Here is a 14397-nt window from a genome sequence, read left to right on the forward strand (position 1 = left end):
AAAGATGGGTTTATTTGAGAATATCAGAGAGTTGTAATCGTGGACAAGCAAGCAAACAGGATTTTTAATGGCCTTAAAGGATTGGTACAAATAGTTTTAAGAAAGAGGGTTGGAAGGGAAGACGTTTGAAGAACAAGCCTCTAAGATCTTGTGGATATGAAAGGCAAATAAAGAATAAAGCCAGCCTTTTGTTCCTTGCGGTTTTGTGTATACGAGGAAGTGATGGGTGAACCTACATTTTTGTCAACATTACCGGTTAAAATTAAGAAATTAACACCTTTTAGATTGATGTGGTGGGGGCTTTGGGGAGGCGGGGACTCAGTGATGAAGGTTGTGAAGAGAAGTTCCTTTATTTAAAATATTTATGTCTCAGAATTTATCTATAGACAAAAACCCACTAGAAAAGGAGTATGTCAGAGGGGAACATAGTTTTGCTAATACATTTTTGACAATTTGAAAAGCCCATGGAACAGTTGGCAAGGAGATTGTAGGTCTCAGAATATTCACATAGGTCTGAAACAACTCAAAGGGAAAGTACTTTTGTTGAAAACACCTTTCTGACATATTGTTACTACTAGTGCCAAAACTTGGTGGGTACTGAGTCGCTCGAGCTCAGTGAACCGTGATTGTCTCATTAACAGGGAATGCCGCAAGGAGTCACTTCGAATACTGATTTCCGTGGCCTTTCGCAATGGCACTAAATCGGGCTCTCTGCGCTTGCCGTAACGCGGACTCTACCATTGCTTTGCGAGGGGGAATTTGGAGGTAGCGGAAGAAGGAGCCCGAAGGGTGGGGGGGGGGAAAGCCGGGCGCTCCGGAGGACGGTTGTTTTACGGATCCCGTAACCAGCTCCTCCCACTCCCCTTTCCCCTCTCCCCGCCGCCCCTGTCCCGTCCGGGAGCGGCGGCGGCCTTGAGCTTTGCTGTGTTCCCGCGGTGGCAGGTGAGCGTCCGGCGCGCGGGCTCCCCGGGCTTCGCTCCCCACCCCCCGTGTCTCCCGGGCGGGTGGCGGCGGCCAGCCGGGGAGGCGGCCTCCGCGCACAGTAATGGCAGCGCTGTGAGCTGGGGAACGCGAGCTGACAGCCGCCGCCGCCCACCTTCCTCGCCGGGGGCTTCGTCCTTCACTCCTTCGGGCTGCCTCCCCCTCCCCTTGTCCCCTGTCCCTAGTCCCGCTTCTGCAGAAGGTAACCCCGCTGAGGGTCGGGGAGCCGGGCTGCAGGCGCCGGGAAACTTCCCTTCCCGGTTAAAGGGTGGCGGGGATGGGGCGGAGGAAAGGAGTTGGGGGCGAGGAGGGGGGAGGGAAAGGGATGGAAGGGGGGCGGCGAGGGAAGATGGTGTCCTGTAAGTGACCCCGGCTCCCCGGAGCGCTGACCCCTAAGCCCGGCCACCCCCTGGACTGGATCCCGGGCCTCCCCTACCCGGCCTTGGCCGCCCCTCCCTCGGCCCCATTTTCTTCCGAAGGAGGGAAGGTGAGAGTGCGTGTACTCTTCTGCTTGTTTACGAGCTCACACGGATACACAACTCTGTGTTTGGGGGTGTGTTGGGGGGGCATCAATCTCTTACATCCTTACCACGAGTGTTTTCACTTTTGTTTCCGCAGACAGCGAAGATTGATAGCTATGGGGAGGAGTAACCTACGTGCACTCCAGACCTGTCTCTACGCTTAGGGTCTGGTGAAATAAGATCCTTAGACTCCTCAGAGCACTTACACACTAGGGAGTCTGGACCATTCCCTACAACCCCACAGATACGTGCATGTAAATAAAACATCTGTGAATTGCACAGTGTTCCTGTTAAATCATCCCCTTTCCCTCAGGGATTACTATTACCAGTTGATGGGCGGCACTGTATAAGTTTACATTTTGAACATAATTAGATTAGATAACTAGAATAGATAAGATTTGAAGATATTAACATACACTGTAGGCGCTTTGACTTGACAATATAAAAATCTTCGAACCAGATCTGTCCCAAATGTATATTCACAGTAAAATTTGGGAAATAATCACTTTGTTCTCATTGACTACCAACTACCTAATAGATATTTAAAAGCACTCAAAAGGCTGTACACTACCCTTTAGAATCACACATTACTTTCCAAGGCAGACAAATTGGTTATACTTTGCCTCTTTTACCCAAATACAGTGTTTGGAAGACCCTTCCAAAAGAGTGAGAGGTGAAATTACAAGGGACACAGTGTTTTGAGTTATCCCTTTTTTCTTTTTAGATGCTGTTTATAATTGGGGGGAACATTTCTACAGTGTGCATGCACATAGAGTGTGAAACATACCTTTCCTATGTATTTGAACGTTCAGATGCATCTGAAATAATCTTACTTCACTCCATCCTCTGGTGATTTTCAGTGGTTTATGAAAGTTAAGATGGTTTATCCATGTCTTTTATCCTCACCAGTTTGTCATTAAATTAAACGTTGTGGGCCTTCTTTAAAGTCAGTTTTGTCTTATCTATCAGTTAAATATTAAGTACTTGGTTTGTATGTCAAGTATTATCACAGGCATTAAGGATACCACAGTAAGCAAGATGTGAAGTTCTGCCCTCCTGGAACTTCAATTCTGGTTGGAGAGGGAGAGACAGATAAGACATAAGAAATAAAAGTAATTTCAGAGAATCATTAAGTGCAATGAGGGAAATAAAATGGGAAGTTGTGGTAGTGACTGAGAGAAGACCATTTCAGATGCTGTGGTTGGGAAAGACGTGTCTGAAGTGACCTTTAACCTGATATCTGAAAAGTCAGAAGAGTTTAGCCTTTGGAAGTCTGAGGGAAGAGTATTAATATGTGAGGGAATAGCACAGGGAAGTTCCCAGGGGTGGTGTCAGTAGGCTGAAAGAAGCTCAGTGCCTGTGGACCTTAGTGAGGGTAAGTTAGGTCATAGCCAAGTGCCAGATCTGGTGAGGTCTTATTGTCCAAAAGAGTTTGGCTTTTATTCTTAAAGTACATTGAAAACATTTTGGAATTTTTGTGAAACTGAAGTGATCTGGTCTGATTTACAATCTGACTGCAGGGGAGATGGGATAAGAGGAGAAAAGAAGCAGAGAGACCAGTTAGAAGGCCGTGGTAGATTGGAGTAGTGACTGGCGTGTTAGAGACAAGTTAAAGATTTTTGAGGTATATTTTGGAGCTAAAAGTATGGATTGAACTTGTGCCTTGCATGAAAGTGCAGTTGGTTGAGACAGGGGAGACTCCTGGGTTTTGGACTTCACCTGGAGGATGGTGATGCCATGTAATGAGAAGGCGGTGAGGGAAGTATGTTATATGCGGGAAAGGTTGGATAGGTAGACGTGTTAAGTAGGACCTGTTAGATGTTCAAGTGGAGGTGAGAAGTAGGCAGGTGGATATACAATCTGGAGTTTAGTGAAGAGGTTAAGAAGTCATTCATTCAAATGTTTTTCAGGCACCAGCAGTGGACCTGGCCGTGGGGCTATAGTAGTGAAAAAATAGACAAAAATCTGTCTTCATGGGACTTAAATTCTAGTGAGGAGAGAAGGAGATGGGGCGTCATCAGCACTTACCTATTGGTTTATTTATGTTTTGAATAAAAACTACATTCACGTGATTCAAAATCTAAAATGTTTGATGGGGTAGAGTGAAAATCTCCCCTATTTCTTGTCTTCCGTTACACCCAGTTTTTGTAGCGCTAAACAGCGTTCGTGTTTTCTTACATACTTTTCCAAAGATAATATAAGCAAATATGTATATATTCTTCTCCCCACTTTGCCGGAGTGGTAGCATACTTCACCTGCCTTGACCCCTTGTATTTTTTAGAGTATGAAATGGTGTTTTAAGTTATGAAACAGGTTGAGACCACCTAAGCAAAGAATGTAGAGAGAAGTGGAGAAAGCCCTGGAATACTGCAGCATTTTCTAAGTTGGTCCCTGCTCTCTGAGTTTTGGACCTACAGATATGGAGTTGTTTAAAGAGCTGTTACTTTTTTGTGAGCCTTTTTACAAAAGTTTCTTTTGTGTTCCACCTTTCTTATCTGCCTGTTCTCGTTATAAACCTGAAAATGTCTGATTATAATTGAAGGCAGTGTTTTCATGTATATACTGTCAGTTAAGTTCAAGAAAATTGAAGACAGGACCAGCCCTGGAATCTTAATATTATGAAGACTTTTGACTGGTTATTGTTAAGTCTGGGAATGTAGAAATTTGGAATGTTAGGAGATTTATAACAAGTTTTTGATACTTGAGATGTGTGACTGAATCCTTGCTCAGTAATCAGTTGATCAAAATATCTGTTCAGAGTGATCTGGCTCTTTGCCTGGGTTTGAATCTTAACAGTAATGTTTCTATTATATTGCAGATGTTAGCATAATCCTTGTATTATTATCTTTAAGAATGTTTAGAGTCATCCTATGTTACTACTTTGTGTTTGGGAAGGCTTATTAGAGATACTAGAACAGTGTAGGTCTTTTGATCCTTAAAAGTTTTGAGACAGTGAGTAGTGTTAAAATCATTAGCATCTTCTACAACTTTTGGGGAGCAGTTGAACCCTGTTGATTGACCTACCTGGAGGAGGGACGATGGAATATTTTTTAATGAATTTATAATGCTTTATATATTGGTTTTGACATTTTGATTTTCAGTTAGCTGTCTTTAGCCAGTGACTTGCTATGTAGCTTTATCTACCTGTTTTTTTCTGAGACTGTTCTTTTTTTAAAGATTTTATTTATTTACTTGAGAGAGAGAAGGAGAGCACAGAGGGAGAGGGAGAAGCAGGCTCCCCTCTGAGCAGGGACCCCAAGGCAGGGCTTGATCCCAGGACCCTGGGATTATGATCTGAGCCAAAGGCAGATGCTTAACTGATTGAGCCATCCAGGCACCCCTGAGATTGTTCTGACTTAAGAATTGTTTGGTTTGGTTTTATTTTTGTGGTCGTTTTTGTTATCTTTACTTCTCTTATATTCTTTTTTGCTGGAGATTAAGCTACTAGTTTTTAGGTTGGAGAAATATAATCTTAGATGGAAAATATTTAATAGTACTTTTTGAAGCATTAGACACTAATTATGTATGACTACTATTTGAAGTATGTGTAGTGAGTGTGTTAAACTAACTTAAATTCTGTAAATGTATAAGTATTAATGTTCTATTTGAAGATTTTAGTTATCTAAATGATTTTCACTTACATACTTTAACATCATAAATGATGTTACTCTTGTTATTTAATCATTGGATTATAGCCTGATTGTGTGTGTGTCAGAATTTTTTTTATCAACAAAGTTGACTATTTATCGTTTTTGTTTCTCTTACCAGCTGTAAGTTTCTTGAAGGCAGCATCTCTAGCACCTGTAAATACATAAGTATCTCTTAATGACTTAAGTCTTGTTTCAACGTAGGTTGCTTTTCAAATATTGAAATGTTGGATTTACCTACCCTGTGTAAATACTTCTTGAATTTCTCAACTTTGTTTTAACTCACTTGAGGGAGAGAATGTATAATAGGATACTTAAAAAAAAATTTTTTTCATTTTGAAAAATATACCTTCACCCAGGTACCTTTCACCCAGCTTTCCCTAATGTTAATAACTTATGCAACCAGAGCACAGTGATCAAACCAGAAATTAACATTGGTACAATACTATTAATTAAACTACAGACCTTATTTGAATTTCACCAGTTTTTCCAATAACATCCTTTTTCTCTTTCAGGAATCCCACATTGCATTTAGTTGTTGTGTCTCCCTAATCTTACCTGATCTGTGATAGTCTTTTCTCTTCTTTCATGAGCTTCACGCTTGTGATGAGCGTGTGGTCATTTATTTTGTAGAATGTCTCTCAGTTTGGGTTTGTCTGATGTTTTCTTGATTTATTGAAGTTTTGCATTTTTGGCAAAAATACTATAGAAGTAACGTTGAGTGTAATGTTGAGTCCTACATTCAACATTAGTAGTGTTGAGTATAGGATGTCAGTATATCCTATTTGAGATGATATTAATTCTCATTTGGTGGACCTCATGTCTGTCAAATTTCTCTACTTGTAAAGTCACCATTTTTCTCTTTGTAATTACAAGGTATCTTGGGAAGATTCTTTGAAACTGTGCAGATATCCTAGTTCTCAAATTTTGCCCAGTTGTTTTCAGTATTCTTTGGTAGATCTTGCCTGTAAAAATTAAAATAGTGGTGTTTGCCTGATGGTGATTTTATTCTACTCATTTCCTTCTACATTTATTGATTGGAATTTTTCTGTAGGGAAGAACTGCCCCTTATTTATTTTTTTAGTAATTTGTTTATATTAGTATTGAGTCATAGATATTTGTTTTATTCTATGGTTTATAATATATTTAATGCTGTCATTATTTTGTTGCTCAGATTGTTCCAGGTGTGGTCTTCAGGTTGGCTCTTTGTCTTTTCAGTATGCCCCCTTGGTCTTTTCTTTAGGAAAGTACTTCTTTTCTGGCATGATAACACTTTCTAGGTTTATCTTATATTTCTCTGCCGAGACCCTGGAATCAGTCACTTGTCCAAGGAGCTCTGGTTCCTTCTATTGGAGATGATATTTAGAAACCAAGTTCTGGATGTGATGTGTGCTTATTGCTACTGAGGTGCCATTGCTCCTATTAGGCCCTCTCAGCAGACAGAGCTAGAAATAAATGTATGTGTACACATGAATCCACACATACACAAACATCCATGTTTATTTCTGTATCTTTTTATCTGTGTTATTAAACCACGAGTTCATACTGATAACTCTGATTCCAGACACTGTAGAGTTTATGCTAGCCGTCCCCCTTTGTTTATAATTACTATTTTCTGACAGTGAGAAATAGAACATACTTTGGTATGAAGTTACCAGAATAATGAATGTAACAAGAAGATCCCCAAATAGTCCTGAACCTTAAGAAACATGTTAAGCTTTCAAAATATTTCTTTTATTTGGTAAAAGTCTGTATAAACGAAAAGTAATCACATTTTGTCTTCATAGTTCTAAGTATTGTTTTAATTACATTTAAAATTTTTTAGAGATCACTTTGCACTGAGATTCAGATACTTTCTTTTGCATCAGAACTTTGTTGTTCATATGATCTGGATTTTAAACACTTACAAGGACACTACCTTTTTCTGTATTTTTTTTATTGTGGTAAAATATACATAACAAAGTTTCCCATTGTAACCATTTTTAAGTGTAGAGTTTACTAGCAGTGATTGTACTCACAGTGTCTTCACAACCATCACCACTATTTCCAAAACTTTTTCATTATCCCAAATAGAAACTGCAACCATTGAGCAATAACTCACCATTGCCTCTCCTGCCAGCAGCTGGTAACCTATAGGCTACTTTTTGTCTTTATAAATTTGTCTCCTTTGGTACTTTATAAGAGGAAGATCATACAGTATTGGTTCTTTTGTGTCTGGTATATCTTATTTGACATACTGTTTTGGGGGTTCATCCATTTTGTACCATGTATCAGAATTTACTCCTTTATTATGAATTATTAATATTCCTTTTATGTGTATTGCATTTTGCTTATCCATTCTTCTGTTAATGGTCACTTGAGTTCTGTCCACCTTTTGGCTATTGTGAATAATGCTGCAGTGAACATTCTAACACAAGTTATCTTTCTCATTCTCTGCTTTTCATTTCCTTTGGGTATATACCTGGAAGGGCAATTGGCAATTGGTGCTCTCATATGGTAATTCTGTATTTAGTTTTTTGAGGGCCTGCTGAAATGTTTTCCGTGGTGGCTGCGCCATTTTACATTTCCCACCAGCATTACACAAGGATTCCAATTTCTCCACATCCTCACCATTTTTCATTTTTGGCATCTTTGCTTGTTGTGATAATAGACATCTTACCACGTGTGAAGTGGTATCTCATTGTATTTTGGATTTACATTTCCCTAATGACTTGTGATGTTGAGCATCTTTTCATGTGCTTGTTGGCCATTTGTGTGTCTTTGGGGGGAATGTCTATTCAGGATTTCTGCCCATTTAAAAATTTGTTGTTAAGGTATTCTTTATATACTCTGGGTATTAATCTCTTTTTGGACATGAGATGTAAATGTTTTCTCTCATTCTGTGGATTGTCTCACTCTTGATGTGTCCTCTGATGCATGAAAGTTAAATTTTGATGAAGACCAGTTATCTGTATTTTCTTTTGTTTGTGTTTTTGCTATCATATCCAAGAAATCATTCCTAAATCCGACGTCAAAGCTTTTCCCCTGTGTTTTCTTGTATGAGTTTTCTGTTTTTATATGTTTAGATCTTAAGTATAGATCTTCCATTTTGAGTTAAATTTTGCATATAATGTAAGTAAGGACAGTTTCTTTTGTGTGGACTATCAATAGATGCTTTATGTTGGCACTTAGTTATCTCCGAACTTTGACTAGCTTGGAAGTTAAATTTTAGAGGGCTAAAAATCAGTTATAAAGAAGGTAATTGAGGATTAAGAAACTTGTGTGGCATTATGATGAAAGGAATTGAATTTTTTCCTATCTGAAACAGGTGAACATTAAAATGAACTGCTTATGAGAAAAATAGAGTGAAAGAAAGCCTTTTAAATTGATGTATGGGAATAAAGTATGAGAAAGGTAAAGGCATAAAGATTTCAGCAATGGTATAGTTTTGGTCTTCATTAGATTCAAAAACATGGATGGAAAACTTAAATTACAGAAAAGAGTAGAAAATAATACTACCTAAACTTAGCATTGTCCAGCAAACTTGAGATGTATTTATAAATATTGTCTTTTTATACTGTTTTTACGTTGTGCAGATAGAGAAAGTGAAATAGCAGCTAGCCTAGGATCACACTGTCATTGACAGGGCCAGTTTAGAATTATTAGTCTTGATTCACCCCTTTTCATTTTTGAGACCAGTATTTTCCTTATTTCCTTCCTCTCTTTCTTTCTCATAGCTTGTTTGTTTTGTTTTGTTTTTTAAGTAAACTCTACTCCCAGTGTTGGGCTTGAACTCTCAACCTGAGATCAAGAGTTGACCCTGAGATCAAGAGTCACATGCTCTACTGACTGAGCCACCCAGGTGCCCCTCTTTCTTATGTTTTGACATCTGGCAGAAACTTCCTCCATCATGCTAAGACATTCAGCTTTTTAGGTGGGACTTGCCTTCTTCTAGAAGGCTGAACTATCATCCCATCCACTTCCTCTGAGCCAACTCTAGTTTCTACAGTGGCAAATAATAAATGCAGTAGAGGACAGTAGATAAGAGCTTCATCTTGAAGCCAGATGAATCTGGATTCAGATTCAGGGATTGCTAGTTAATATACCCAAATTTTCTAAATGTCAATCTCTTCATCTTTAAAACAGGGAGAATGATAATAGCCATTTTAGGGTTATTCTGAAGAATTGATGAGATAATGTTTAAAATGTATTTAGCATGGTTTCTGGAATATATGCAGCCAATAAAGATTTGCTATCATCATTATTACTATTATTATTATTATTGACAACTCTAATTAGATGCTGTTATGATTGTAAGGAATGGGCAAAGTACATCCTGCTTAGGGTCCCTCCTGTAGGAAAATTGGTGTCATTATTTTGCATTTTTTTTTATAACTTGCTGTGTTGGATTTTCTTTATTATTTTTTTAATATTTAATTTTAATATTTATTTGAGAGAGAGAGAGAGAGCAAGCAAGAGCAGGGGGAGGGGCAGAGGGAGAGAGAGAAGCAGACTCTCCATCGAGCACAGAGCCTGACATGGGGCTCAGTCCCACGACCCTGTGATCACGACCCAAGCCCAAATCAGGAGTCGTATGCTCAACTGACTTGAGCCACCCAGGTGCCACTGGATTGTCTTTATTCTTTACCTTAAGGGACACTTAAGTGAAAGAATGGGATTGTAAGAGGTTGTGTTGTCCATGCTGTTTTTGGAATTTTAAACAGGAGGTGGTCAGCAAAGATGTGTACCCTCCATAGCTGTATCACCTTTTCTTATTCTTCCGTGTCTCTGTCTTCTGTAGCTGTGCCAGGATTTAAGTGGGAATTAATATATTTAGCAGCTCACAAGTATATTAATGTGAATGGAAAAAAGGACCAGTTGAGAAATAGTGATAAAGTTGATAGGAATTGGAAGATGAAGCAAAGACTCTGAATTTTATTCTAGCTAATAATGAACCAGTAGAAACTGATTAGTATGTGATCCCCTCCTCCAAAAAAGCTAGGTAACCCATAACAAACAAATCAGATAAAGCAAATTACTATTAATCTTAGCATCTTAGCCTGTATTTGTGAGAAAAGATTTAAATCCAAGATTTTTAAATATATGTGATTTAATTTAGCTCTCAAAAGAATAGGATAACAAATATTGCAATTCTTTGGGTAGTGCAAAGACAGGAGGATTAGGGTAACCCTTTTTAATATTTGGGTAGAAGATCAGGTCTAGGAATTGTGCTCTGGATCTTGTAATTATTTGTGAAAAGGCTGGTTGGTCACAGCTTTGTTTAGCATGCATGCCAGTGTGAGCTTGCCTACCTTTGAGGGAGTTAGACAAATTCAAGTTCTCTAACTCATTTGAGATAAGTATATGAGAATGGTTTTCTTTTTCTTTTCTTTTTTCTTTTTCTTTTTTTAAGGCTGGTTTGTGTCTTAAATTCCTTGCCTAAATTATTAAGAAAAAAGTGAGAAAGCTAGTAAAAGGGACATTAAACTTCATGCTGATAAGAGCAATGTGAAAACTTGAGAAAAAAAGGTACAGTCTGTAGAGACTTTGGGGAGAATCTCAAGTTCTTTGACGAGAGAAGGGTCTTTAATTCTGGTCAGGTGGGTTTATTTTGGAAGCACTTGCCTTCTATAACTTACTTATTGTAGCATAAATACATTCCTTACTCCCCACTGTCCTCCCTTTTTTTGAGACTTATGGCCTTGTTTTCTTCCTGCAATGTACGTTTTGCCAACTGAGATTGATGAGAGACTGCTGTATTTCTCTTTACCGTTTTTCCCCTACTTTGTCTTTTTTTTTCCTTTTTTAACATAAGATGGAAATGACATTTGTGGAGTACTTAGAGCTCCATGGATCAAATCTTACTGCAACAAAAAGCATTGTACCCTATGCCTCATCAAGTAACAAAGATATCTTTTGGCTCTATCTATTGGCTCACTCATTTGAATACAGTAAGATGAAATTGTTTAGATGCAATCTTATAGCTTATTTTATATGAAATGACAGCATTTTTAGTCAGTGTGTAGTAGAGGAAGCATTTCCTATGGAAGTGGAAAATACTGCAAAGTTAATGTTCTGTATTGGGCCTTAAGTATTCAAATTATATTAATTATAATGATATTAATTAGAATATAACCTGCTCTAAGCCCATTAAATGGCATCTGAAAAACTAACTATGGTATATTGACTATCTGAAATTAATTTAGGCCCCAGTATTATATTATTGGTAATTCTTGGAATGACCAAATTATTGTCAGTAGTGATCAATACTGAAATAAGTCATCATTTGGTAGTTTAGTTTTGTTTTTTTTACTAAAAAGAGAGTCACGGGGCACCTGGGTGGCACAGTTGGTTAAGCCTCCGACTCTTGCTTTTTACTTAGGTATGATCTCAAGGTCATGAGATCAAGCCCTGCATGGGGCTCCGCTCTCAGTGCAGAGTCTGCTTGAGACTCTCTCTACCTCTCCCTTTACCCCTTCCCCCCACGTGTGTATGCACGTGTGTGTATGGACTCTCTCTCAAATACATTTTAAAAAAGAGAATCACAGTATTATGTGTTTAGCCTTTTACATTATTCATAAATCATACTTTTGGAAGTGAAAAAATATGGCATACTGGGGCACCTGGGTGGCTCAGTTGTTAAGTGTCTACTTTTGGCTCAGGTCATGATCCCAGGGTCCTGGGATCAAGCCCTGCATCGGGCTCCTTGCTCCGTGTGAAGCCTGCTTCTCCCTTTCCCACCCCTGCTGCTTGTGTTCCTTCTCTTGCTGTGTCTCTCTCTGTCAAATAAATAAATAAAATCTTAAAAAAAAAAAAAAGTGGCATATTAAAGCATTTATCAGTAGTTAAGCTATAGTCACCTTCCTCAAGATGTTAAACGTGGTTATACATTTTCCAAAAATAGTTTATACTGCAAATAAAATATTTATCTAATATATATGTCAATTGTGTACCTAAAATGGAATGTTTTGAGGTTCTATTACTTCTTTACCTGCTGAAATGTAATTATCCAAAACAGTTCTTTATATGAAAAATGTTCATGGGTGCCTGGGTGGCTCAGTCGGTTAAGCATTTGTTCGGCTCAGGTCATGATCCCAGGGTCCTGGCATCAAGCCCCGCATCGGGCTTTCTGCTTAGTGGGAAGCCTTCTCCCTCTCCCTCTGCCTGTCGCTCTGCCTACTTCTGCTCTCTCTCTCTAATAAATAAATAAAATCTTAAAAAAAAAATGTCCAAATGAAGAACAATACTGCTTCAAATTAAGATCCTTCTGATCTTGGCAAAGTTATATGTTTTTTATTTCTGCTATTTTTCATAAATTTGTTTTTAAAACAATTTTGTCAGGCTATGTTAACACATCATACTTTAGGTAGTAGCATGTTCATTTGGAGCTCTCTTTCAGCGTCAGAAACCTAAAACTCACTGGAAAGTTAAGATTCTTAGTGACAGGTCAGCTTTTAGTGTTCTGAGGAATGAAGTATGTGTAGTGAGGAGAAAACCTAAAAGAGATTTTAGAACATTTCTATTGGAAATGTAGATAGCTCATCAGTTTGATTTTCCTGATTACTTTTTTATACTCATCTTTACCGTAGGTTACTTAGCTATTCTCTTAAAACTGATAACTTGTTTTAAAATCTTTGTCATCAGAATATTATTAAAATATTTACCAACTTTTATGGGAAAGATGTCAGTGATAAATTAGATAACAGAATTTTTTTTGTTAATATATGATACATACTAAAGATTGTAAGTTAGAGTCTTCGAAGAATTTTAAGCAGAGTGTATGAAATAATCAGATTTGCATTTTGGCAAGTTTACATTGGTTATGGTATGTGACATGTATCAAGGGGTCAAAGGATACAGGCAACTCACTTAGGAAGCTATGGCAGTGATCAGGTAAGAGGCGGTGGTTTGGATTAGGGTGATATCAATGGGAATGGGAAGAAGTGGGTGAATTCAAGAAATGGTTAGAAGATAGAGGTGACAGGACTTATTGATTGGATTGATTTGTAGAGGAGAGTAAGAGAAATCAAGATGACTAATAAAATTTCTGGCTTGAGGAACTCTGGATATCATCATTTACTGAGATGTGGAATACTGCAGAAGGATGGACATCTGGAGTTTGAGGAGTCAGGTTTATGGAAGTATAACTTAGACATAGAAAAATATCTTCTTTGAATTTTGACAAACTTATATGATCCTGTAAGTACCACCACAATTAATATCACCCCATAAGTTTCCTATTGCTCTTTTGTAGTCTTTCTGAGCCTCTGACAATCAGTGTTCTGATGTATGTCCATGTATTTTTGCCTTTCCCAGAATGTAATGTAAATTGAATCTTACAGTATTTAGTCAAATGAGTCTTTCCTTTCACTTAGCTAATGCTTTTGAGAATCATCTATTGTCCATATATCAGTAATTATTCCATTTTATTGCTGAATAGTATACCACAGCATGGATGCACCATATTTTGTTTTTCCATTCACCAGTTGATGGACATTTGGGTTGTTTCCAGTTTGGGGCAGTTACGAATTAAGGTGCTGTGAAAATTTGTGTTTAGGTTTTTTTGTAAATCTGTATCTTTATTTCTACTGTATAAATACTCAAAAGGGGGATTGCTGGGTTAAATGAAAGGTGTATATTTAAGAGAAACTGCCTAAGTGGTTATTTCATTTTAAATTCCCACTTGCACAAATGAGAGTTTTTGTTGCTCCACATACTCATCATTTGATTCTGTCAGATTTTTGACCCATTACAGTAGGTGTGCAGTGGTATCTTTAATATGCATTTTTCTAATGACTAATGATGTTGAACATCTTTTATGTACTCATTTGCTATCAATGTTTCTGAACTCTTTGGGTCTTTTGGCTAGTTTTTAATTGGATTGTGTTTTTTTATTACTGAGCTTTGAGCGTTCTTTACAGAGAGTTCTTTGAGAGTTCTGGGTACTAATCCTGTATGTGTGTTGTATATCTGTTCTGTATCAGATCTACATCTCACAAATATTTGCTCCCAGGCTGCAGCTTTTCATTTTCTTTCTGTTCATTTTTTTTTCTATTGAGGTATAATTGCCGTATAACATATTAGTTTCAGGTTTACAACATAATGATTTCAGTATTTGTATATATTGCCAAATGATTACCACAGTATGTATAGTTAACATCTGTTACATAGTTAGAAAAAAATTTTTCTTGTGATGAGAACTTTTAAAAGATTTACTCTCTTAGCATCTTTCAAGTATGTAATATATGGTATTATTAACTGTGGTCATC

The 14397-nt window shown here is 37.8% G+C and overlaps 1 protein-coding gene across 4 annotated transcripts in view; it reads left to right on the top strand.

Moving 5' to 3' along the window:
• The first annotated feature begins 767 nt into the window (after positions 1-767).
• CUL2 (cullin 2) overlaps positions 768-14397 on the top strand; it is a 102439-nt gene continuing 88809 nt past the window's right edge. The window contains exons 1-2 of one of the 4 annotated variants that reach the window (XM_027594887.1): positions 1025-1183; positions 1600-1756. The gene's annotated coding sequence lies outside the window, so the exon portion shown is untranslated. Of the gene's footprint in view, positions 943-1024; positions 1184-1319; positions 1469-1599; positions 1757-14397 lie in introns of those variants that run through there. The other 3 variants (XM_027594885.2, XM_027594884.1, XM_027594886.1) reach the window with 3 other exon arrangements.

Source organism: Zalophus californianus, chromosome 9 (assembly GCF_009762305.2).
Source record: "Zalophus californianus isolate mZalCal1 chromosome 9, mZalCal1.pri.v2, whole genome shotgun sequence".
Taxonomy (NCBI): domain Eukaryota; kingdom Metazoa; phylum Chordata; class Mammalia; order Carnivora; family Otariidae; genus Zalophus; species Zalophus californianus.